Source organism: Haliotis rufescens, unplaced genomic scaffold, assembly GCF_023055435.1.
Source record: "Haliotis rufescens isolate VD_foot unplaced genomic scaffold, xgHalRufe1.0.p SCAF_7, whole genome shotgun sequence".
In the NCBI taxonomy this organism is placed as follows: Eukaryota; Metazoa; Mollusca; class Gastropoda; order Lepetellida; family Haliotidae; genus Haliotis; species Haliotis rufescens.
Window position 1 is genome coordinate 7037792 of NW_025964361.1, and position 25597 is coordinate 7063388.

Genomic DNA, 25597 nt, shown 5'->3' on the forward strand with positions numbered 1-25597 from the left:
TTTGAATACCTTAAACGAAGAACTTTCATCTCATTCACATAAAGAGGTTAATACAAGTGGAATAAACACCATATGGATTCTAAAAAACTTGGTTTTTCTGAAATCTCAGAAAGGAACCAAGTTCATTTATATCAAGAAGATTTTTCCACATTTTACTCTACTTTACCACACGCTAACGTAAGGACAAACTCTATTCCTTGATTCATGGAGCATTTTGACCCTGATCGTGGTGACCATAGGTACAGCTACATCTTCAACGGTTCATGAAAATTTGTCAGATGTGAAAGAAAATGTCATGCGAAGTTTATTGAGAAAACAATAAGTGAAACGATGGACTTCCTCAAAGATAAGATCTTCTACGAAAAAAAGACGTTAAAAGATGGTTGTTACCCTGTCTGGCTAAAACAAGGACTGGTCGGCTCGGAGTCAGTGTAATGTGTCAGTGGGGTATTCATGTTAAACTGCAGAATGGTATCTCAGTGAGCTGGCACTATTGATCGGCATAAGTCAGGACAAGTACAAGCAGCCACACAGACACACACACACGCACGCACGCACGCACGCACGCACACACACGCACACATTCAATCCCGTTGCTATAAAAGTGCAATAATCTTGGATTAATTTCACCTCACCTCTCTCTTGTACATGGTTGCATTCGGGAAGTATTCTTACCATAGTATGCAATGAATCTATTGAAAGTGTCTAACAGTGGCCATAGGAGCGTAAACAATATGTAGCGACGCCCTTGAGATCACCAAAAGATCAAAGCAACCTTTTCAAATGTTATTTTTCTTTAGTTGGAAGAGGCTTGTTGAAATTGTAACTCGATGTCAGTCAGTGCTGTTTAAACTATAGGTGCATGTGTTCTTGTTGACAAAGGGAGGAGCGTGTTTATCTAACAGTACATAGACTGCCTGGCGCCTAAACCACTCAGTGTTATGTAATCAACTTTATGAGAGTGTCTGGTCCTTATAAGACAACTGACGCTCTGTGACAATGTGTATTTAAGAGTGAGTGAGTATGGTTTTACGCCGCTTTTAGCAATATTCAAGCAATATTACGGCGGGGGACACCAAAAATGGGCTTCACACATTGTACACATGTCGGGAATCGGACCGGGGTCTTCGGCGTGACGAGCGAACGCTTTAACCACTAGGCTACCCGACCGCTCCTGTGTATTTAAGGAAACATGACGTGAAGGCTTATTCATTTAATCACGCACTTGTTGGTTTGACAGCGTGTGGAACTACTTAAAGTGATTATTTTTGTTTATTGTTGGTCTGCAACGTTGAACTCTCTTTTGATTGAATGACGTTATAGGTCAAGGTCACTTGGTGTATAATAGTCAGCCCCAAAGGATTGTATACAAAATATATTGAACATCTGTAATTTGAATTTTATGAAACTGTATAGACATCTGGTGTCTGAGAGTGAAGGTCTAGGTCAGTACACAGAAAATGCGTCTTGAACATTTATAATTATAATCTCTACGCAGTTCATAGCTAAGACTGAAGGTCAAGGTAACTGAACCGGAAGTGCTTATAAAATCGTTATTAGATAAGCTACATCCATGGGAATTTCTGTGGCCTGGTCAAGTTTTATGTATTTGAATATAGCAGGTAGATTTTTTAGATGTTTCATTTTAGCTTTCAGTTTTACAGACAGTACTCAGTAGAGTTACACAAGCACCAATATACGCCCACTCACACAAATACAGTCAGATGCCACAATATGGTCAATGGCTCACGTATCACCACATGATATGGTTTCTCACCCGGTATCTGTATCTGGGGACGGGTCTCACTCTTTGGCTGTCTCCCCTCACTGGGGGCTCCAAAATGTAGCAGCGGGTATGAGGTAGATTGCTGATTTTGGATTTGGAATATTATATATATTCTTGGAACTCGGTGTTTTTGTTTGGAGGATTTCATTATCCAGGTTAGTTTATCTGATTTGTGTTTTTTATATATTGTATATGGTCTTGTATATATTGTATTTCTCTAAGATATATTATCTGGAATTTAATTCATTGAAATAAAAAATGTATCGTTTATCATCAATACGGTATGTTATTTAGTTAAATACGGTATTGCCAGAATAAACTTTACTCAGGTCACGTCATTCTATAAAAAGTTGAAATAAAACGTTGAAAAGTTGAAACTGTTCACATGTGGCCAAACGCCATTACTTCACTGTTTTCATTCTTTTGTGGATACAGTAGATGTTCCGCTTTGGTTGTGCAAAGGGCGAACAATACTTCTCCCAAAGAAAGGTGATTTGACTGACCCTGAAAACTTCCGCCCTGTTACTTGTTTGAACGCACAGTTCAAAATATTTCCAGAGGGTCTTGCAGATCTTGTGTCATTGACTGCGCTTCCAACATCTTCCCGAGGCAAGTGTGTTAACTGACTATAAAAGTCCAGTTTCCACTCTTGCCGAACTTGGCTGGACTAACGAGTTCATGCATAGTCCAATCAAAATCGCGCAACGAAATCGAAATCCTGTTCGTAAACTGTCATGCAGATTTCGGTCGATTGGAGCATTTGCAAAACGTGTGCACCGCGAACTCGTTGTCAACAAATATTTTCAAAATCTTTTCATGTTTTTAATCAAGGTGCTCACGTGATTTGATGCATATCGCGATGTAAGACCCGTTTTATCACAATATATATATCTTGACTATCGAGCAAATCGTCCTGACTTGGCGCCGCCATTTTGTTTGAAGCAAATGCAAGTGATACGAGAGGTGGAATCTGATTGGTCCATAGGAGAGGCTCAGAAGGGACATAACTGGTAATAGCCATTGGTGGCGCTACGATCGAGCCAAGGAATTCCAGCCTAGTTCGGCAAGGGTGGAAACTGAACTTTTAAAGTCAGTTAATTCTCTTGCCTCGGGGAGATGGCTTCCAATGACATTTTTTACATGGAGCAGAAAGGAGCCAGAAAGGGATCTTAGGATTGTAATGATCCATTGCTTGTAAAAACAAATGATCATTGAAGAGGCTAAAACTCACCACCATAACCTCTCAGTGTGCTGGATAGACTACAGAAAAGCTTATGATTCTGTATCTCACAAATGGATTTTGAAGTCACTGAAATGTATTGACCTCCCCGAGCGGCTACTTGTTTTACTCAAGTCTTAAATGAATTGCTTGTCAACTCAACTTGAGATGTATTCGCAGGGGTAGGTGTTGACTTCGGAACCCATTTCTATTAGATGAAGAATATTTTAGGGCGATTCTTTTTGTCCTTTGTTTTTCTGTTTGTCCCTGAATTCTTTAAGCTTTCTGCTTAGCACAGAGGAAGGTTATCATCCTGGACCTACCCAGTACAGATCTCAACACATCTTACTCACCTCCTTTACATGGATGACCTTGAACTTCCCGCCAAAGGAAAATCCACACTAAAACAGAGATTCTCCTTGTCGAGTCCTTTTCTAATGATGTTGGCATGTCCTTTAGTCTTGACAGTCTGAAACTTGACAAGGTGCATTTAGAAGAGAGAGGATCATTTGGGGGAGGCTGACTGACTTGGTTAATGTCATTGTATCCAAATTGTTTCGATCGAGGCTCATGATATTAATCACTGGATTTTCTGGGCCAAACTCGAGTCAAGTTTCAACCTTTGTTATCTTATTACTTTGTTGTTCTTACAGGTACATAGTGTTCTCTGCTTCATAGCATTTATTCACCTAAATATACTTCGAAACGTTGTTCCTCATAACAAAGAAGTTGACATCCATAATTTCTCCGCTCAGTGAGCATTTGACGTAGGAAATAGAGAACTATATGCGTAAAGAAATTCTTAGCATTAAACTCCCTGGGCCAAGCGTAACTACTATTGGCCGTATACCATAAGACCCTGGTCTAAAGGCACTTTCCTTTATAATGACACAGCTTCAAAAACTATATCTTCAATAGAATATTTATATATGCAAGATATGAATACAAACCAAAACAACGCACAATGAATTTTGACAGGCTGTTGTCTGCTCACCAGTGGAAATGTAGGCGTGTAGTTCGCAAGGAGACTTAGACTGTCTTCGTGATGGGCATATTGGAACTACAACAAATTCAGAGGTATTTTTACAGAACTTTTACATATGCACAGCTATAAGATAATAAGTTAATACTTATTGGCTGAAATATCTTGGAAATCTGTACCAACACGTGCTGCAGAATTGGGGCCGCATTAATCAATGCCTGTTCCTCAGGATCTGCTGGAATCACATCCGATCAGCAGAATGTGTGCAGACTCTCGGTTCAGCGTCACATAAACCTGCTCACCGGCATATTGGCCTTGCTGCTATTGTGTACTGATAACATGGACACTCATATCTATATCTCGTAACCTCGCGACCTGTCCTTGGGTAACTGTACCAGATTGTATGGTTACCCCTCAACTGAATAATGCACTGCTCCACAAAAACTACAAAGTGAACTAATACTTGGACTTCACATTCAACAGACAGGTCGCACTGGGATAGTCGTATGAATAGATTCCCTTGTCAAACGACAATTTAAGGTAAGTGTTTGTGAGTGAGTGAGTGAGTGAGTGAGTGTATATGTGTGTGTGTGTGTGTGTGTGTGTGTGTGTGTGTGAGTGAGTGAGTGCGTTGGGTTGAGTGCCGCTTTTAAAAGTATTCCAGTTATATCACGGCGTGTCAGCTTAATGTTGGTTGAAAGCCCGAAGTGATGCGATACAGGTCGAAGACGTTTACCACTTCGGTGAAACCCACGAGCACGGGTACGGTGCTGACAAACCTAGAAACATAATCAGGGCGAACCGGGATTCGAACCCACAATCAAAGGTTTCCGGCGTACCCAAGGGACGCAACTCTGCACAGCGAATCGCGGCGCCTGAGGGAGAGAACAACTGTTTATCCCCTGATTATCTGATTATCATACACATCAGATACGTTTGTGCGTGTTTGCTTATGCGTCTGCGTGTGCGTTTGCGTGTGCGTGCCTGCGTGTTCGAACGTGCAATCTTAGGTGAGTGTTAGTGACTTCGCTGTACAGAGTTAGGCTACTTAGTTGTGCTTGGATCTGCAAATTGTGTGTTTTCAAGCAACAGATTTGCTCTGATTTGCTTGGATCTGCTAATTGTGGGGTTTCAAGCAATAGATTTGCTCTTATGATCCTTTTGTTTTGTAAACACGATATCCGTGCTCGTGGCTTTCACCAAAGCCGCGAACGCCTCAAACTTGCATCACTTTGGGCTTTCCACCTACATAAAGCTAACACGCTCTGATTTAACCGAAATACTGTTTAGATCATAAACCCCAGCTAGCCCCACAAAACAATCCGACATCTTTACTGGAAAATGCTTTTTGTCAAAAGTAACACCATCAAGAAGAGACTTCTCAATCCAGCTGTGTTTTAAAAATGTGTACAGCGGCCAGACGCCAAGACATCAACTCGATCTTGTTTTCTGTTTAACAACTTTTGACAAAAATCAGCCTCGGACTCAATAAGAACGCTGTTGTTTTAAACTCAAATCTCTCCTACTGTGGGTCACAATAGTGAGTATGACCTCAAAATGACATGATATAACCTATTATTATATTATCATAACACGTATAGATCGTTATCGCAGACTGCATATTAGGGTCATATTCCACACCTACCACCTGAAACCCATGGCTTCGACCTCATATCGCCCTGTACTTACTACCATGGCACAACGTGCATCATGCATGTTACTGTACACGTCCCACGTGTAGGGCACCGGTATCTGGACCCGATTACAGGAGGACACTGAGTGGGATTGTCAAGTGCGCGTTACGCCTAGCACACAGAATAGTACACAGATAATAGGATGAAGCCAGGTGTACAGTAAAAATGTCAAATGGCACACAGGTAATGAAGCCACATATACAGTTGGTATCCATACTATTTGTTATCCCTCACCTGTTTACTTTGTATTTCCGTTGAAACCTCCAATCAAGTAAACAACATCTCAAACTGAACGACCGCCTCCGTGGTCTAGTGGAGTCGGTTGATTTGAAAGTCCGGGGCTCGATCATCGGTCGCGTCACACCAAAAGACGTTAAAAGATGGTACTTGTTGTTACCCTATCTGGCGCGCGGCATTAAGGGGCTCTACCGGTAGAGCGTCCGTCCGTAGAGTGGAAGGTCCGGGGTTCGATCCCCGGTCCAGTTTACATTTCATACACGCTAATGTTTCTGGCCTGACAACGTGTGCAACGCGTGCCTTAGCCTCATGGCATTCCGTCATATCATGAACCTCTCATTAAACTTAACATTCCCAGAAATTAGCACTAATATGTTGTGGAAATGCAGGGACTAATATAAACACTTTGTGTTTATCATTGATGCCTAAAAAACACATCACAAACTGAATGTCAGAAGTGATGCATTTGGCATTTATTACTTTCAAACTTTCGAGTCGAGAGAGACCGCCTCCGTGGTCTAGTGGTAGAGCGTCCGCCCGGAGAGCGGAAGGTCCGGGCATCAATCCCCGGCCGCGTCATACCAAAAAGACGTTCAAAGATGGTACTTGTTGTTACCCTGTCTCGCGCTCGGCATTAAGGGGCTAAAACAAGGACTGGTCGGCTCGCAGTCAGTATACTGTGTCTGAGTGGGGTATTCATGTTAAACTGCGGCATGGTATCTCAGTGGGCTAGCGCTATAAATCGGCATCAGTCCGGACTAGTACAAGCAGCCACATTAACACACACACACCTCACCTCGAGTCGAGAGAACCTCTATATAATTTCAATCTACATCCAGCTCTAATCAATGCAGATGATAGGCGACAAAATGCGCCGTTTTTCAAGAAGGAATTGTTTGAAAATTATAGTTGAATACTCTAATTTAATCACACGTTGATGTAAAACGTGTGCTTAAAGTACCTTTAGTTAATGATAGTTTGATGGCCTGGCGTCACTAACTCATCAAACAATAAGACTTGAATGAACCATTAGTGTTCAGCGTCCCCAACCTCGTGGCTTTCTGCTCTACACATTTTTTTAAAGGCAGGGAAGGTTCACACATGGAGTAACGTTCAATTGTCCATCCATGAGTTTTAAACGGCCTCCTTTCAATAACTTACTGAAGATAGACACGGTCACAACTGCAGGGACAGAGCGGACGTATGTATTCACAGGTGATTGATAAACGACAGACAGACAAACAGTATTAGATCACTGGCCCAAACTACAATCATACAAATGTTTACCTGCATGAGCATATTATACTATTTAACTCTCAAAGAGATTGACTTACACAATGTGTACACACAATGACAATGTATTGACAATGATTTACCCCTAGCGTCATGTGTTCCAATACAAGATCTAGAAGGAAATTTGCTACAGAAGGGTTACTCGTTGGGGCAAATGGTGAAGGAATGTTTTCAGAGTTTCTCAGATTAATGTAAGATTTTCCCCAATGGTGTCAGACATAAAATTATTTAGATCAAAAGATTCCCATCAAATCAAAACTTCAATGAAGATTTTTGTCCTTTTTTGTCCTTATATATATATATATATATATATATATATATATATATATATATATATATATAATGATTTTACAAAACAACAGGACATAATATAGATGAGTTAAAGTTAATTTTCTCGATTAACAAAATTCAAACATATTACATAGGAAATTATGTCCTTATCTTAGTTTACAAACAAACAAATATAAAATCAAAACGTAAAAATGGGCTTCATGAGCTTTGCACAATTTACAAACCAACACAACTAAAATTAAAACGTAAAGATGGGCTCCATTAGCTTTCCACACGTCCCGCTTTGTTGGTATCTTATATAGAAAACACAGTAATATATTCTTTAAATAGAAAAATACTACCTTTACTCCCTGAGCCAAGAGTAACCACTGTCCGCCACTTACTATAAGCCCCTGTTCCAAAGATACTTTCGTTATTATGACACATCGTAAAAACATTATCCTAAATATTATATGAATATATGTAAGATATGAATACAACACCCCCAAAACATCATACAAAAAAACAAAAAAACACAACTAACTTAAGTGAATGTAGGCGTGTAGTTCCTGTGGAGGCTCACTACGGCTATGGTGGTCATATTGGAACAACAACAACAACAACAACAACAACAACAACAACAACTACTCCATTATTTTGTAAACTCATAGCTCTTTAGACACAACTTTTACATGTGCACAGCTATGATATACTAAGTTAAGACTTTTTAGCCGAAATGTCTTGGAAATGTTTAAGAACCCATGCTGCAGAAATGGGGCCACAATCGGTTCTGAGAATGCCTAGAATGCTTCAAAGTTCTTCAGGGTCTACTGGAATCACTGCCCGATCAGCAGAATGTGTGTGGACTCTCTGATAACTTGTCACAATAACCTGCTCACCGGCATAAAGGCCTTATTGTAATTGTGTACTGATAACATGTACACATATATCTACATCTCGTAACCTCATTTGTGAGTTACAAGCGACATGTCCTTGAGTAGCTATACCAGATTGTAACGTTACCCCTTAACTGAATAATGCACTGCTCCACACAAAAACTACAACACGAACTACAATTTGGATTTCACACTCGACACACAGGTGGCACTGGAACTGGGACAGTTGTATGAATAGATTCCCTTATGAAACGACAATTTTAGGTAAGTGTGAGTGAATTTGTGAGAGAGAGACATTAGATATATATGTACGTGTGTGAACGTGTAATTGAAAGTACGTGTGGCTGACTTCGTTGTTTGGGCTCCTTAGTCGTGCTTGGATCTGCCAATTGTGGGGTTTCAAGCAACAGATTTGCTTTGATTTGCTTGGATATGCTAATTGTGTTTTCAAACAACAGACTTGCTCTGATGATCCTTTTGTTTTGTAAACACCATATCCGTGCTCGTGGCTTTCACCAAAGTCGCGAACGCTTCAAACTTGCATCACTTCGGGCTTTCCACCTAAATTTAGCTGACACGTCCTGAGTTAACTGAAATACTGTTTAGATCATAAAACCCAGCTAGCTTCACATTACTATCCGACATCTTGATAGAAAATGCTTTTTTGTCAAAAGTTACACGATCGAGTAGAAATTTCTCAATCCTGCTGTGTTTTAAAAATGTGTACAAGGACCAGACGCCAAGACATCAACTCGATCTTGTTTTCTGTTAAATAACTTTTGACAAAAATCAGCCTCGGACTCAATAAGAACGCTGTTTTAAAGTCCTAGGCTGATCTCTCCTACTGTGGGTCACAATAGTCACTGCGTCGTATGACCTTGAAATGACATGATATAACCTATTATTATATTATCATAACACGTATCGATCGTTATCGCAGACTGCATATTAGGGTCATATTCCACACCTACCACCTGGAGCCCATGCCTTTGACGTCATATTGCCCTGTATTGTGCATCTTAGTGTACATGTCACATGTGTAGGGCACCGGTATCTGGACCCGATTACACGAGGACACTGAGTCAATTTGCCAAGTGCGCGTTCCACACAGAATAGCGCACAGATAATAGGATGAGGTGAGGTGAAATGGGGTTTAACGTCGCGTCCAAGATTATTGCGCTTATAGAGCGACGTGCATGCACGTGTATGTGTGTGTGTGGCTGTTTGTACTAGTCCTGACTGATGCCGATTTATAGTGCTAGCACACTGAGATATTATGCCGCAGTTTAACATGGATACCCCACCCAGACACAGTATACTGACTCCGAGCCGACCAGTCCTTGTTTTAGCCCCTTAAAAAATAAATTAATGCCGAGCGCCAGACAGGGTAACAACAAGTACCATCTTTTAACGTCTTTAGGTTTGACGCGGCCGGGGATCGAACCCCGGACCTTCCGCTCTCCGGGCGGACGCTCTTCCACTAGACCACGGAGGCGCTCCATAATAGGATGAAGCCAGTGTACAGTAAAAGTAACAAATGGTACACATGAAACCAGATATACAACTGATATCCATACTATTGGTTATCCATTACTTGTTTACTTTGTGTTTTTTGCGTTGAAACCTCTAATCAAGTTAAGTACACAAACTGAAAGTCAGAAGTGATGCACTTGGTATTATTACTTATTGGACCTTTGAGGTAAGAGAACGGTTATTTCCTTGTACATCCAGCTAACTCAATGCAGATGAGGTGAAACAAAAAAGTCGTTTGCTAACACATTATAGTGAAATACACTAAGGAAATGATACGTTGATAAAAAATCGTAAAATGAAAGTTCCATTAGTTAATGATAGTTAAATGAATTTGATTGCCGCTATTAACTAATGAAACAATAAGATCAACCATAAGGGTTCAATAAACCCAACACGAGGACACTGAGTGTTCCGTCTGATTGTCAAGTGCGCGTTCCACTTAGCACACAGAATAGCGCACAGATAATTGGATGAAGCCAGTTGTACAGTACAAATGTCAAATGTCACCGGGGTAATGAAGCCATATACACCGTTGTTATCCATGCTATTTATTATCTATTATCTGTTGTGGTTAATGTCTCCTGCGTATCACAACATATCATGTATACACGTCTCATAACATGGTTGTGGGTATTCTAGGTTGATAACGGAGTAAGAACCTAAGTTTTTATCCATAAAGGTGTAGGTTTTCTTATGAACGTCAGAAGTGATACATGTGACAGTTATGTTAACAAAACGTTCGAGTCAAGAGAACTGCTACAGTAAACTACGGTTATAACGAACTCAAAGGGACTACTAATTTTAGTTCGTTATAACCGTAGTTCGTTATAAGTACATAAACAGCATGACTACAGCAAGTAGTCGGGACCAATAAGTAAGTTCGTTATATCCGTCAGTTCGTTATAAGCGTGTTCGTTATAACCGTAGTTAACTGTATTTCCATCTACATCTAGAACCGAATGCAGATGACAGCAAACAAAATATGACAAGGATTTGTCGGAAAATGTTGGGAAATACCCTAATGTAATGACACGTTGATGGAAATCGTATACTGAAAGTACCGCTAGTTAAAAACAGTTTAATACCGAATTTGTAAACGAATTTTAATGCCGCCATTAACTGATGAAACATTAACGATGTAATGAACCATTGGGGTTTTATGATCAATTAGTTAATGAGGGCTTGAAACAACCGGGTCCAGACAGAAGTCAAAACAGGGCATTGTTTCTCGCTTGCAACGTGCAAGCTTACATTTCATACACGGCATTGTTTCTCGCTTGACAACGTGTGTCGTGTGTGCTACTTGTGCCTTGTGTCATTAATCTTAACATTTCCAGAAATATGTACTTATATGTTGATGAAATACAGGCTCCAACAAAACACTTTGTGTTTATCATGGATACGCCAACAACACGTTTGTACATCATAAACTGAACGTCAGATGTGATGCATTTGGCATTTGGTACTTTCAAACTTTCGAGTCGAGAGAAAAGCTATTTCAATCTACATCCAGCTCAACTCAATGCAGATGATAGCAAACAAAACGTACCGTTTTCTAAGAAGGAATTGTTTGAAAATTATAGCGGAATATTCTAATTTCACACCTTGATATAAACCCTATCCTTAAAGTACCACTGGTTTATGACCTGTCGCCATTAACTAACAATACATTTGAATTAATCATTAATGTTCAGTGTTCCAATTTGTTAATGGAGGTTTGATGTATCCGGGTCCAGACAAAAAAAATCGGCCAGCTTATATGTCATTTAGGGCAACGGCGTTTTTCGCTTGACAACGTAAGTAACGTGTGCAGCTCGTGGCATTCCGTCACCTCTCGCTTTTTCCCGTAACCTTCAAGAAGGGGAGTTGATCACGAAGGAGCCTCGTGGCTTTCTGCCCTACACATGTGTACACACAATGACAATGTATTGACAATGATATACCCCTAGCGTCATGTGTTCAAATACAAGAAGGAAATTTGATACAGAAGTGTTACTCGTTGGGGCAAATGGTGATGGAATGTTTTCAGAGTTTCTCAGGTTGATTTAATGTCAACGGGACCTGAACAACATCTGTTACGATGACGTCAGAAGATCAAAATGGAGTAGGGGGTAAAACGACAAAGTCACAAAGTCAATAACGGGTATGACCACCCTGTGCGTGAATCACAGCAGTGCATCGGCGACGCATGGAGTCCACCAAATGGGCCTGGAAGGCCTGGGGAATGGCCTGCCATATCCTCCTCAAATCCTGTGCCAAGTCACGGACGTTATCTGGAGGATGTGGAAGACGACGCAGACGGCGCTCCATTTCATCCCACACATGCTCTATTGGGGAGAGATCTGGAGAATTTGCAGGCCATGACAGTAACATGACATTGTTATGGTGAAGGAAATCCATTGCGATCCTAGCCGTGTGAGGACGAGCGTTGTCCTGTTGAAATGTCAATCCCGGGCCATGACGATGCAGGAAAGGAATGACCACAGGCCTCAGAATCTGATCTCTGTAGCCATCACCGGTGAGATTGCCCTGAACAACCCCCAAAGGGGTTCGGTGCCGTGCTGTTATCCCACCCCAAATCATCACAGAGCCACCTCCAAAACGATTCCTCTCCACAATACAGTTGCGTGTATAACGTTCTCCCAAACGCCGGTAGACACGTTGGCGCCCGTCACAATGGGAAATGTTGAACCTCGATTCATCTGTAAAGACAACATTTCTCCACCATATTCGAGGTTGGCGTACATGATTTCGACACCATCTTGGACGGTTGACTCGATGACGGTGTGTCAGGATGGGACGTATGGCAGGGCGTCGTGGTCGAATCCCGTACTGACGTAAACGATTCCTGACAGTGTTGGGATGGATACGGCGCAGTCCAGAAATTGTCTGGGACGTCGTTACTGCCGTTGGGAACCTGTGTCGGAGATGTGTAACTCGAATCCAACTGTTCTGTCTTGGCGTCGTTACTCGGGGACGTCCTGAACGTGGGTGGTCGGCAACGTCATTTGTGTTCTGATAACGCCTCACCAATGCCGATATCGTGTTACGATGGCATTGGAAATGTGTTGCCACCTGTTGTTGCCTCATTATTGCCTCTATATTTTCTCCGTGCACAGTTTCTTTATGTGGCGAGTATAGTAGGACACCAGAGCAACATCATCCGCGAACAACAATAACATAATATCTACAATGTCTTGTATAACAAACACACCGTGATGACATTCTTTGTAAACTTTGAATGAATAAGAATGGGCTTATGACGCAATCTTGACGAACGCCACTGGAAGTAGTAAAACAAGGAGTTATACCCGAGTCAGTTTTAATACATGCTTTGACTGAGGAATACATATTCTTAAGAACTATTGAGAGTTTTCCACGACATCCTTTAGTGATCAATAGGCACATCAGATTATTTTACTATCCACGTAATCAAAAGCTTTGCGGAAATCAACAAATGCGCAAAAAAGACGACCTCTAGGTTCACATAAATATTTCAAGCAAAGTGACTGTAGAAGAAATATATTGTCAACTGTAGAATACTCAGAGCGAAACCCTGCTTGAGCTTCAGATATCATATCATTTACTTCAAGCCAAATTCTAAGTCGTTTGTCAACAATAAATGCAAATAGTTTTCCCACGACATTCAAAACAGATATACCTCTGCAATTGTTTGTTTGACTGACATTTCCTGATTTGTATAAAGACATTTTCGTTTCAATATTCCATTCATCGGGGAAAATACCCTTATCAAGGATTTTATTAAATAAAACCAACAAATATGGTATTAGAAAATCTCCTGATGTTTTGGAGAATTCTGACGGGACGCCTGACGCTTTACCATTTTCAATACTTTTTACTGCTTCTCTCACTTCTTGTTCCGTCATCTCACGAGAGAACAATTCTTCCGTGAATGGAAGTTCAGTACATTTATCACACACATGAGTATCTAAAAATCAGATATTGTTAGATCAAATTCTGTTTTTGCCGTCATGCACGTCGGATTAAATACATTCTGAAAATAGGACAGCCATACAAGAGTAGTTATAGAACTGTCCGGTGATTTTTTACGTAACGACTTCTTAAGTATTTTCCAAAACGTTTCAAATCTCCACAATGCCCTGCTAGCTTAATTTCTTCACTCAATTTTATGTAATACAGTTTTTTCTTACGTTCACAAATTTTTCAAATTCTGATCTTGCACTTACATATTTGTGTAAGTTTGAATCACACTTGTGATTTCTGAAGTTGTTAAGACATAAATACTTATGATTACTTAGATTTCATATTCTGACACTCACTGTCAAACCAGCCTGGCTGAGATGCATGGTGAAACAGCACCACCACTTGTAGCACAACATATCACAATGTCAGTGAGCTTAGTAACTGCTGTGTTAAGGTTATCCTTCAAAATGATTGAAAACTCCATTTAATGTATTACCGTAAGGAGGTGGTAGGAAACAACTTGCTCAGGAGGAGTGAGTGAGTTGGGTTTAACGCCGCTTTTAACAGTATTCCAGTTATATCGCGGCGTGTCAGCTTAACGTGGGAGGAAAGCCCGAAGTGATGCAGGTCTCAGACGTTTACTACTTCGGGTATGGTGCTGACATACCTAGAAACATAATCGGGGCGAACCGGGATTCGAAACCACAATCACAGGTTTCTGGCGTGCCCAAGGGACGCAACTCTGCACAGCGAATCGCGGCGCCTTAGACGACTGGGCCACCCGTGCCCCCTGCTCAGGAGGAAGTCTATATTTTGGTACAGGGGTTAACGAGGCAGATGCAGTGTTGACAATATTATTTTGTTGAAAAAAGATTACAATCAAATAAAAAAGTAATGATGATTTTTGTCCTTATAAATATGTGAAGATTTTTGTTCTTATAAATATATGATTTTTTTAATCCTTACAAATATATATTATGATGATTTTACAAAACAACAGGACATTATATAGATGAGTTAAAGTTAATTTTCTCGATGAACAAAATTCCAGTGTATTACAAAGGAAATTATTTTTTTATCTTAATTTACAAACAATCACAACTATTACCAAAACGTAAAGATGGTCTCTATTACCTTTGCACACGCCCCGCATCACACAAACATTACACAAAACAAAACAAAACACAACGAACTTATGTGAATGTAGGCGTGTAATAACCGTGCTCGTGGGTTTCACCGAAGTGTAAATGTTTGAGACCTGCATCACTGCGGGCTTTCCTCCCACATTAAGCTGACACGCCGCGATATAACTGGAATACTGTTAAAAGCGGCTTTAAACCCAATTGCAACTCACTCACTCCATATTCGAACAACAACAACAACAACATCAACAACAACATCATGTTGTAAATTCAGAGGTATTTTAACACAACTTTTACGCATGCACAGCTAAAAGATACTAAGATACTAAATTTCAAGATTGACAGTATCTTGGAAATCTTTTAGAACACATGCTGCAGATTTGAGGCGACGATCGGTCTCTGAGAATGCCTTCCTCAATGCTTCAGTGTTCTTCAGGGTCTACTGGACTCACTACCCGATGAGCAGAATGTGTGCAGACTGCTCACCGGCATAAAGGCCTTATTGTAATTGTGTACTGATAACATGGACACACATATCTACATCTCGTCACCTCATTTGTGAGTTACAAGCGATATGTCCTTGTGTAACTATTCCAGATTGTTATCCCTCAACTGAACAATGCACTGCTCCACCAAAAAACTAGAACGCGAGAGAGATAGAGATGATATTTCAAGTGTCGAGTGAAATATTACGTTTCTCTCATCGAGTGACGGGAGGAAAGGAGATAATTTATCTCCTTTTCTCCCGTCAGGAGTAAGTATTTATCATATACTGTTTTTGTCGTTATATTCCGGAAAATTAAATTATTTCATAACAAACGGGGAAATGCCCCCGACACAAAGTTCCCCAAGTTCCCCAGAGTGGCTTTTTCAAAATGTCCCCCATTAAAGTTCCAGTGAAGGCATATACAATTTTGAGCTTTCTACCTATTTGTTGTCAGGTTTGTTGTTAATTTTTGTCTAATGCTCTTGGCCCAGTAAAATAGTTGTGGTGGTGAAATGGGGTTTAAAGTCTCGTCCAAGATTATTGCACTTATATAGCGACGTGCATGTTCGTGTGTGCGTTTGTGTGACTGCTTGAACTAGTCCAAACTGATGCCGATTCATAGTGCCAGCTCACTGAGATACCATGCCGCAGTTTAACATGAATACCCCACTCAGACACAGTATACTGACTCCGAGCCGACCACTCCTTGTTTTAGCCCCTTAATGCCGAACGCAAGACAGGGTAACAACAAGTACCATCTTTTAACGTCTTTTGGTATGACGCGGCCGGGATCGAACCAGAGAGAGAGAGAGAGAGAGAGAGAGAGAGAGAGAGAGAGAGAGAGAGAGAGAGAGAGAGAGAGAGAGAGATGTTACATCCTTTAGTTGTGCTTGGATCTGCAAATCGTGGGTTCAAACAACAGACTTGCTCTGATGTTCCCATTGTTTTGTAAGCACTATACTCGTGGCTTTCACCAACATCATGAGCATCTAAGACTTCAGGCTTTCCATCTACACGGAGCTGACACCTCCTGATTTAACAGAAATACTGATTAGGCCATAGAATCCAGCCAGCTCAGCTTTACTGTCTGACTTCTTGATTGAAAAGATCTGCAAATTGTGGGTTTAAACATGATCCCATTGCTTTGTAAGCACCATACCCGTGGCTTTCACCAACTTCTCGAGAGAGAGGTACTGATAACGAACACACTCTTAACCACATTTATTAATCAGAACCTTTCGTAACTCTACCAGATCAGATTGTAAGGTTACCCCTCACCTGAAGACACTGTTCCACACTAAAAATACAAAGCTAACTAAATCTTGGGTTTCACATTCGACGGACAGGAGATGAATATATTCCTTTGTGAAATGACTATTTTGGGTTTATAGTTTCAAATTGTACAGCATTTTAGAGTCTTTTCAGAAATAACATTCATGAAACACATTATATCGTTGTGTTTGGATTGAAGATTTGGATTTTTGATGAATACTTGTCACTAATACAATCACTCTAGTAATACAAATATACAGCATATATCAAGTAAACTATTAAAGATACATCATATTGCAGTGCAGGAAAGTACATGGTCTCAGACATTAAAGTTTTAAAGTACAAAACTAAAACTAAAATAAAAGCTGCTCCTAATTTTCAAAAAGTTTATGAAACTGCATCCAAGTTCCATTGAATTTCTGCTGAGAGAGAAAAAAATTGTAAGGGAACACTCATTTTCATAACAGCCAAGGTATATGCTTTCTTGGGTTCCCATGCAGCCTTGTCTACCAAATACGGATTGATAACAATGCACAGAAGCATAGCTCAACATTTGATTGTGATGTATGTGTTAACTTTGTATGCAAGTTATTTCAAATTTACTGACAGTAAAGCTATATTTCCCTATATTTTACATTATTCGTTTCAATGAGTATATTATATTCTCAGAACACGTACTAGGGCTGAGACGGGTAACTCGGGTACTCGGGTCGGGTGGGTACTGAGTAGGACCCGGGTACCCACAGGACTACCCGGATCCGTACTAAGTCACGTGATTATATTGTTTAATGTGAAAACATATTTAGAACACTATGGTTACACAATAAGTGACAAATATCTTTCTGACTTTACACACAATCCTTCTGACTTTATATGTTTGCATAATTATATAACTTAAGTCAACTTCAGTGTATGCATGACCAGAGCTATGTGTATCTAAATATATTTTGACAGGAGTATGAACAAACGTATCCCAATCAGACACTTTGTACCCCTCTCTTGTGACCTACAGCGGGTACCGGGTAGGGTCGGGTAATAGGGGGTTGGGTACCCGGATAGTAAATTTGGACTCGTCCCAGCCTTAACACGTACCAATCGTTATCACAGACTGTACATGTAGGTCATATGCCACGCCTCCCGCCGGAGAGTCTTGCGTCCGACCTCATATTACCCTGTACTTAGCACGGCACATTGTGAAGCATGCGTGTTACTTCACAAGTGTAGGGAACCAAGAGAGAAATGGGCGAAATGCCAACTATTTTAAAAGTAGCTGGAGGTACGGGACTTTCTGGTTCAATGTTGCAAAACACTGGACGTTTTCCCAAACCGGAAGTAATATTAAGGATACGATATATGGATGAACAGCTTTTTTTTTACAATTAGGAGCGACTTTACGGTGTAGGTTTTAACACTGTAATCAAGCAAGTGATGTGTTAGTCCACTGTCAGCTTATGAAATATAGTTTAAATGGTTCATGATGTATGTTTCTGATGGGAAGGTGTTAGGGCCTTCAGGAAAATTTGTGGATTGGGATTCTTCTTCTTTTGCATGTACATTCTATACAAAACACCTTCTAGTTATAATTCATATCGGCATCCTATCTAAGGCGGGGTCTTTATCGGATCAAATTTTGGGTTAACATCAAGGTCGATAGAGGTCAAATTATGAAACAGTTTTACGAAATTCTTCATGATTAATCAAGCCATTAAGATCTGTAAGTACAGTCTAGATATTCATATTTGTAACACGGCTATACTCTGCAACAAGTAATGTTTCCGTGTCTGACTGGATGACGTTGAATGACAAGGTCACTCAATGTGAAGTAAACGTTCCAAAGGCAATTTCGTTTATTATGACATAACGTAAACGTAACTTTATCTTATCTGACTGTTATTGTGTACTGATATCGTACACACTCTAAAACTCCCTTGTCAATCACAACCTTGCGTAACTATACCAGATTGTAACGTTACCCCTCACCTGAATGCACTGGACCACAAGAAAATAAATACAAAACGAAATATATCTTGGGTTTCACATTTCACATAGGAGGCACTGGAATGGTCGTATGAATAGATTCTCTTGTGGAACGACTATTTTAGGAGTGAGTGAGTGAGTGAGTGAGTGTGTGAGCGTGATCAAAGTACTACAACCCTGGTGGTTCAGGCAAGGATATTCCATAGATGCGGAACTTCGGTGTCTTCAGCTTCAGCTTAGACTGGTTCAACTTGATCAAGAAATGCGATGAGTTTTCTGTCATGATCCAACTCGAGTGATCCCAATTGTCTGGATCGATGCTCATGATATTAATCACTGGATTGTCTTGTCCAGACTCGATTACTTTCAGACCGCTGTCATATAACTGGAATATTGCTGAGTGCGGCGTGAAACAACAAACCAAACCAAAACCAAACCATATTTGGGTTTACCTTTTTACATGCATGTGTATCTTTTGATGAGGTAACAGGCATGATTAACGGTTATTAGTTTCATCTGTTTTTGTACAGCTCTGGACACTAAAGAGTCCCCATTTAGTCCGATCATTTCCAAATTGTATTTCCGTCCATTGTTAAAATTCCTTCTCTATGCTACTCGTGTACACTCATTATTGACATTGTTGTTGACGCATCTTACAGCTCATTCTCTGAATATGTCTTTATACAGTGACTCGGGTTTAAAATATCACTGTGGCCCCACAGTCCAACTGCAACGTCAGCTCTGTATCATCTATTTTCATCTTTGCAAAGATCATCTTTGGACATCGCTTGTCTACACTGTTAACCTGTTCTTTGGTGTCCATATATATATTGCTCAGCCTCTGGACCATCTGAGTATTCCTGTTCCATCATTCTCATCAAATGCATTCACCATTTTCTGTTTTATGACTGCGTCTTTTTGGCATTTCACAGCAAAATGGGTTTCCTTTCCACATTTGGAACATGATTTCCACTTGCAGGACACCGATCTCTTGCAGGACACCGATCTCTTCCAAACACGTTTTGTTCCACAGAACCTACATACCCACAACCATTTTGACTGTACTTGTATGCAGTCCTATTCTTTTGGCAGGTATCACGCCTTGCTTCAGAATCGTATGTTTCTTGGATGGAGCTTTAACCGCCTCAGTTTTGCTGATGGTTTTCAAGTGTCGAGCTGCAGTTGCGTGTGCACGGCACATATCTATGCAGGACTTCAGTTTTGTATCTTGTAACAAATGCTTCCATGTGTTATTGCCACTGATCCCCATTACTGTTCGATCCCCGACGAAGCTTTCTTCACCGTCTTGATAATTACAAGTTTTTGCGAGTGTCCAAAGAACTGTTGCATGGGCGTCCATAGTTTCAGAAGACTTCTCTGGATGGTAACAATTGTAAGATTCCGACTATATCATGAGCATTTGAGTGAATTTGAGGTTGAAAACTAAAAGAATATAAAAATAATAAAACACGCAAGGTTATTTCGAAGTTTATTTTAGGCCCAACGATACTGATGATAAATATGATGAGGGTACTGTGGATTAACCTGGTGGCATTTTACTTGCGTTTTCTATGAACTTAACAACTTCCATAAAAATTCCTTACAAAGACAGATATATTGCCGGGTCCAGCAAATGTACCACAAAATCCCTGTGTAAAAGATTACGCAAGATTCTTAATACCTTAAACGAAGAACTTTCATCTCATTCACATAATGCAGTTTCCACATTTTACTCTACTATACCACACGCACACGTAAGGACAAACTCTGTTCCTTGATTCATGGAGCATTTTGACCCTGATCGTGGTGACCATAGGTACAGCTACATCTTCAAAGGTTCAAATTTGTCAGATGTGAAAGAAAGTGTCATGTGAAGTTTACTGAGAAAACAATAAGTAAAACGATGGACTTCCTCAAAGATAAGATCCTCTAGGAAAAAAGATGGTTGTTACCCTGTCTGGCTAAAACAAGGACTGGTCGGCTCTGATTCTGTGTACTTTGTCAGTGGGGTATTCATGTTAAACTGCAGAATTGTAGAACTATTGATCGGCATAAGTCAGGACAAGTACAAGCAACCACACACACACACAAATGCAAATTTGGGAGAGGCTTGTTGACATTGTAGCTCGGTATCAGTCAGAGCTGTTTAAACTATATGTGTTTCTGTTGACAAGGGAGCAGCGTCTTTATCTACATAAGTACACAGACTGCCTTGCGCCTAAACTACTCAGTGTTATGTAATCAACTTTATGAGAGTGTCTGGTCTGTGAACGTTTCCTATATTGAATATCTGTAATTTGAATTTTATGAAACTGTATATACATATGTGTCTGAGAGTGAAGGTCAAGGTCAGTACACCGAAAATGCGTCTAACTTTGTTATTAATGTAGCCTGAGGTTGGGGACTTTCTGGTTGAATGTTGTACAGCTTTTGATACGTGTTTTCCCAAACCGGAAGTGACGTGTTAGGTCTGCTGTAACCTGATGTAGTATAGTCTAAACGATTCAAGATGTATGTTGCTGATGGGACATTTTGGCGAATTCAAGAAAATGTGAGGTTTGGGATGCTTCTGCTTCTGCAAACACCTTTTCGTTATGATTCATCCGTGCATCCCGTTCTTAGGCGGAGTCTTGACAGGATCAAGTTTCGAGTTATCTCCATATTACATTAAGCTTACTAGAAGCCAAATTATGAAACATAGTTAAAGTTTCACGAAATTCCGGATTACTTCGTGAATAATGAAACGATTTAGAACTGTTAGTATGGTCTAGATATTCATATCTATAACACAGCCATACTTTGCAACAGGTATGTTTTCGTGTCTGACTGGATAACGTTGAATATCAAGGTCAATCAATGTGAAGTACACGTCCCAACACATCTGTGTACACAACATCTTGAACATTTATAATTATAATCTCTACGCAGTTCAGAGCTAAGACTGAAGGTCAAGGTAACTGAACCGGAAGTGCTTATAAAATCGTTATTAGATTAGCTACATGCATGTGAATTTCAAGTTTTATGTATTTAAATATAGCAGGTAGATTTTTCAGATGTTTCATTTTACCTTTCAGTTTTACAGACAGTTCTCAGTAGAGTTACACAAGCACCAATATACGCCAACGCTATACATTATAGCACTAGCACCAAATACAGTCACATGCCACAATATGGTCACTGACTCACGTATCACCACATGACATGGTGTCTCCCCCTCTATCTGTCCCGGGGGACGGGTCTCACTCTCTGGCCGTCATTTCTCACTGGGGGCTCCAAATTGTAGTAGCGGGTTTGAGGTAGACGCTGATGTTGGATTTGGAATATTATGTATATTCTTGGAACTCGGTGTTTGTGTTTTGAGGATTTCATTATCTAGGTTAGTTTATTTGATTTGTGTATTTTATATATTGTGTATATATGGTATTGAATATATTGTATTTCTCTAAGATATGTTATGTGGAATTTAATTCATTGAAATAAAAAATGTATCGTGTATCATCAAAACGGTATGTTTTCTAGTTAAATTCGGAATTGCCAGAATAAACTTTACTCAGGTCACATCATTTTATAAAAAGTTGAAATAAAACGTTGAAAAGTTTAACTGTGGTCAAACGCCATTACTTCACTGTTTTCATTCTTTTGTGGGGGCACGGTGGCCCAGTCGTCTAAGGCGCCGCGATTCGCTGTGCAGAGTTGCGTCCCCTGGACACGCCAGAAACCTATGATTGTGGGTTCGAATCCCGGTTGTCAGCACCATACCCGTGCTCGTGGGTGGTAAACGTCTGAGACCTGTATAACTTCGGGCTTTCCTCCCACATTAAGCTGCCACGCCGCGATATAACTGGAATACTGTTAAAAGCGGCGTTAAACGCAACTCACTCACTCATTCTTTTGTGGATACAGTAGATGTTCCGCTTTGGTTGTGCAAAGGGCCAACAATACTTCTCCCAAAGAAAGGTGATTTGACTGACCCTGAAAACTTCCGCCCTATTACTTGTTTGAACACACAGTTCAAAATATTTCCAGAGGGTCTTGCATAGCTTATGTCATTGACTGCGCTGCCAACATCTTCCCGATGCAAGTGTGTTAACTGACTATAAAAGTCCAGTTTCCACCCTTGCCGAACTAGGCCGGTATTATGGAGTTACAATTTGGCTGGACTAACGAGTCCAGCATAGTCCAATCAAAATCGCGCAACGAAATCGAAATCCAGTTCGTAAACTGCCAAAGGATTTGCAAAGCATGTGCACCGCCAACTCATTGTCAACAAATATTTTCAAAATCTTTTCATGTTTCTAAGCAAGGTGCTCACGTGAATTGATGCATATCGCAACGTAGATATAGATCTTGATTATCGAGCAGATCGTCCTGACTTGGCGCCGCCATTTTGTTTGAAGCAAATGCAAGTGATACGAGAGGTGGAATCTGATTGGTCCATAGGAGAGGCTTAGAAGGGACATAACTGGTAATAGTCATTGGTGGCGCTACGATCGAGCCCAGGAATTCCAGCCTAGTTCGGCAAGGGTGGAAACTGGACTTTCAAAGTCAGTTAACTCTCTTGCCTCGGGAAGATGGCTTCCAATGACATTTTTTTTTTGCATGGAGCAGAAAGGAGCCAGAAAGGGATCTTAGGATTGTAATGATCCATTGCTGGTTTAAAAAAAAAGAAAAAAAAAAGAAAAAAAAAAGATTATTGAAGAGGCTAAAACTCACCATCATAACCTCTCAGTGTGCTGGATAGACTACAGAAAAGCTTATGATTCTGTATCTCACAAATGGATTTTGAAGTCACTGAAATGTATTGACCTCCCCGAGCGGCTACTTGTTTTACTCAAGTCTTTAATGAATTGCTGGTCAACTCAACTTGAGATGTATTCGGAACCCATTTCTATTAGATGAAGAATATTTCAGGGCGATTCTTTTTGTCCTTTGCTTTTCTGTTTGTCCCTGAATTCTTTAATCTTTCTGCTTAGCACAGAGGAAGGACCTGGACCTACCCAGTACAAATCTCAACACCTCTTACTAACCTCCTTTACATGGATGACCTTGAACTTCCGGCCAAACAAAATCCACACTAAAACAGAGATTCTCATTGTCGAGTCCTTTTCTAATGTTAAGCTGACACGCCTTGATATAACTGGAATAATGTTAAAAGCGGCGTTAAACCGAACTCACTCACTCACTCACTCCTTTTCTCATGATGTTGGCATGTCCTTTAGACTCGACAGTCTGAAACTTGACAAGGTTCATTTAGAATAGAGAGGATCAGTTGGGGGAGGCTGACTGACTTGGTTAATGTCATTGTATCCAAATTGTGTAGATCGAGGCTCATGATATCAACCACTGGTTTTTCTGGTCTAGACTCGAGTCAAGTTTCTACCTTTGTTATCTTATTACTTTGTTGTTCTACAGGAACATAGTGTTCTCTGCTTCATAGCATTTATTCACCTAAATATACTTCGAAACGTTGTTCCTCATAATAAAGAAAATGACATCCATAATTTCTCCGCTCAGTGAGCATTTGACGTAGGAAATAGAGAACTATATGCGTAAAGACATTCTTAGCATTAAACTCCCTGGGCCAAGTGTAACTACTATTCGCCGTTTACCATAAGTCCCTGGTCCAAAGGCACTTTCGTTTATCATGACCCAGCTTAATTTTTTTTTTATCTTCAATAGAATATTTACATATGCATGATATAAATACAAACCAAAAAAACGCACAATGAATTTTGACAGGCTGCTGTCTGTTCACAAGTTGGAATGTAGGCGTGTAAGTCGCAAGAAGGTTCAGACTGTCTTCGCCTGTTGTGGACATATTGGAACTACAACACATTCAGAGGTATTTTTACAAAACTTTTACATATGCACAGCTAGAGGATACTAAGTTAAGACTTATTAGCTGAAATATCTTTTGGGGCTGTCGGGTAGCCTAGTGGTTAAAGCGTTCGCTCGTCACGCCGAAGACCCGGGTTCGATTACCGACATGGGTACAATGTGTGAAGCCCATTTCTGGTGTCCTCCGCCGTGATATTGCTGGAATATTGCTAAAAGCGGCGTAAAACCAAACTCACTCACTCACTCACTCACTCACTCACTCACTGAAATATCTTGGAAATCTGTACCAACGCATGCTGCAGAATTGGGGCCGCATTCATCAATGCCTGTTCCTCAGGGTCTGCTGGAATCACATCCGATCAGCAGAATGTGTGCAGACTCTCTGTTCAGCTGTCACATAAACAGTGCTCACCTGCATATTGGCCTTGCTACTATTGTGTACTGATAACGTGGACACTCATATCTATATCTCGTAACCTCATTTGTCAGTTACACGCGACAAGTCCATGTGTAACAATACCAAATCGGGTGATTACCCCTCAACTGAATAATGCACTGCTCCACAAAAACTACAAATTGAACTATTACTTGGATTTCACATTCAACAGACAGGTCGCACTGGGATAGTCGTATGAATAGATTCCCTTGTCAAACGACAATTTAAGGTAAGTGTTTGTGAGTGAGTGAGTTAGTGAGTGAGTGTGTGTGTGTGTGTGTGTGTGTGTGTGTGTGTGAGTGTGTGTGTGTGTGTGTGTGTGTGTGTGTGTGTGTGTGTGTGTGTGTGTGTGTGTGTGTGTGTGTGTGTGTGTGTGTGTGTGTGTGTGTGCGCGCGCGCGAGGGTGTGAGTCAGTGAGTCAGTGAGTGAGTGCGTTGGGTTTAGCGCCGCTTTTAAAAGTATTCCAGTTATATCACGGCGTGTCAGCTGAATATTGATTGAAAGCCCGAAGTGATGTGATGCAGGTCAAAGACGTTTACCACTTCGGTGAAACCCACGAGCACGGATATGGTGCTGACAAACCTCGAAAC

At 40.5% G+C, this 25597-nt stretch overlaps 1 long non-coding RNA gene across 1 annotated transcript; it reads left to right on the forward strand.

Moving 5' to 3' along the window:
- The first annotated feature begins 4263 nt into the window (after positions 1-4263).
- LOC125376174 lies at positions 4264-24726 on the forward strand. The gene is made up of 3 exons (XR_007219081.1): positions 4264-4527; positions 8583-8641; positions 24473-24726. It is a non-coding gene; the product is annotated as an uncharacterized LOC125376174 (long non-coding RNA).
- The last annotated feature ends 871 nt before the right edge of the window (positions 24727-25597 follow it).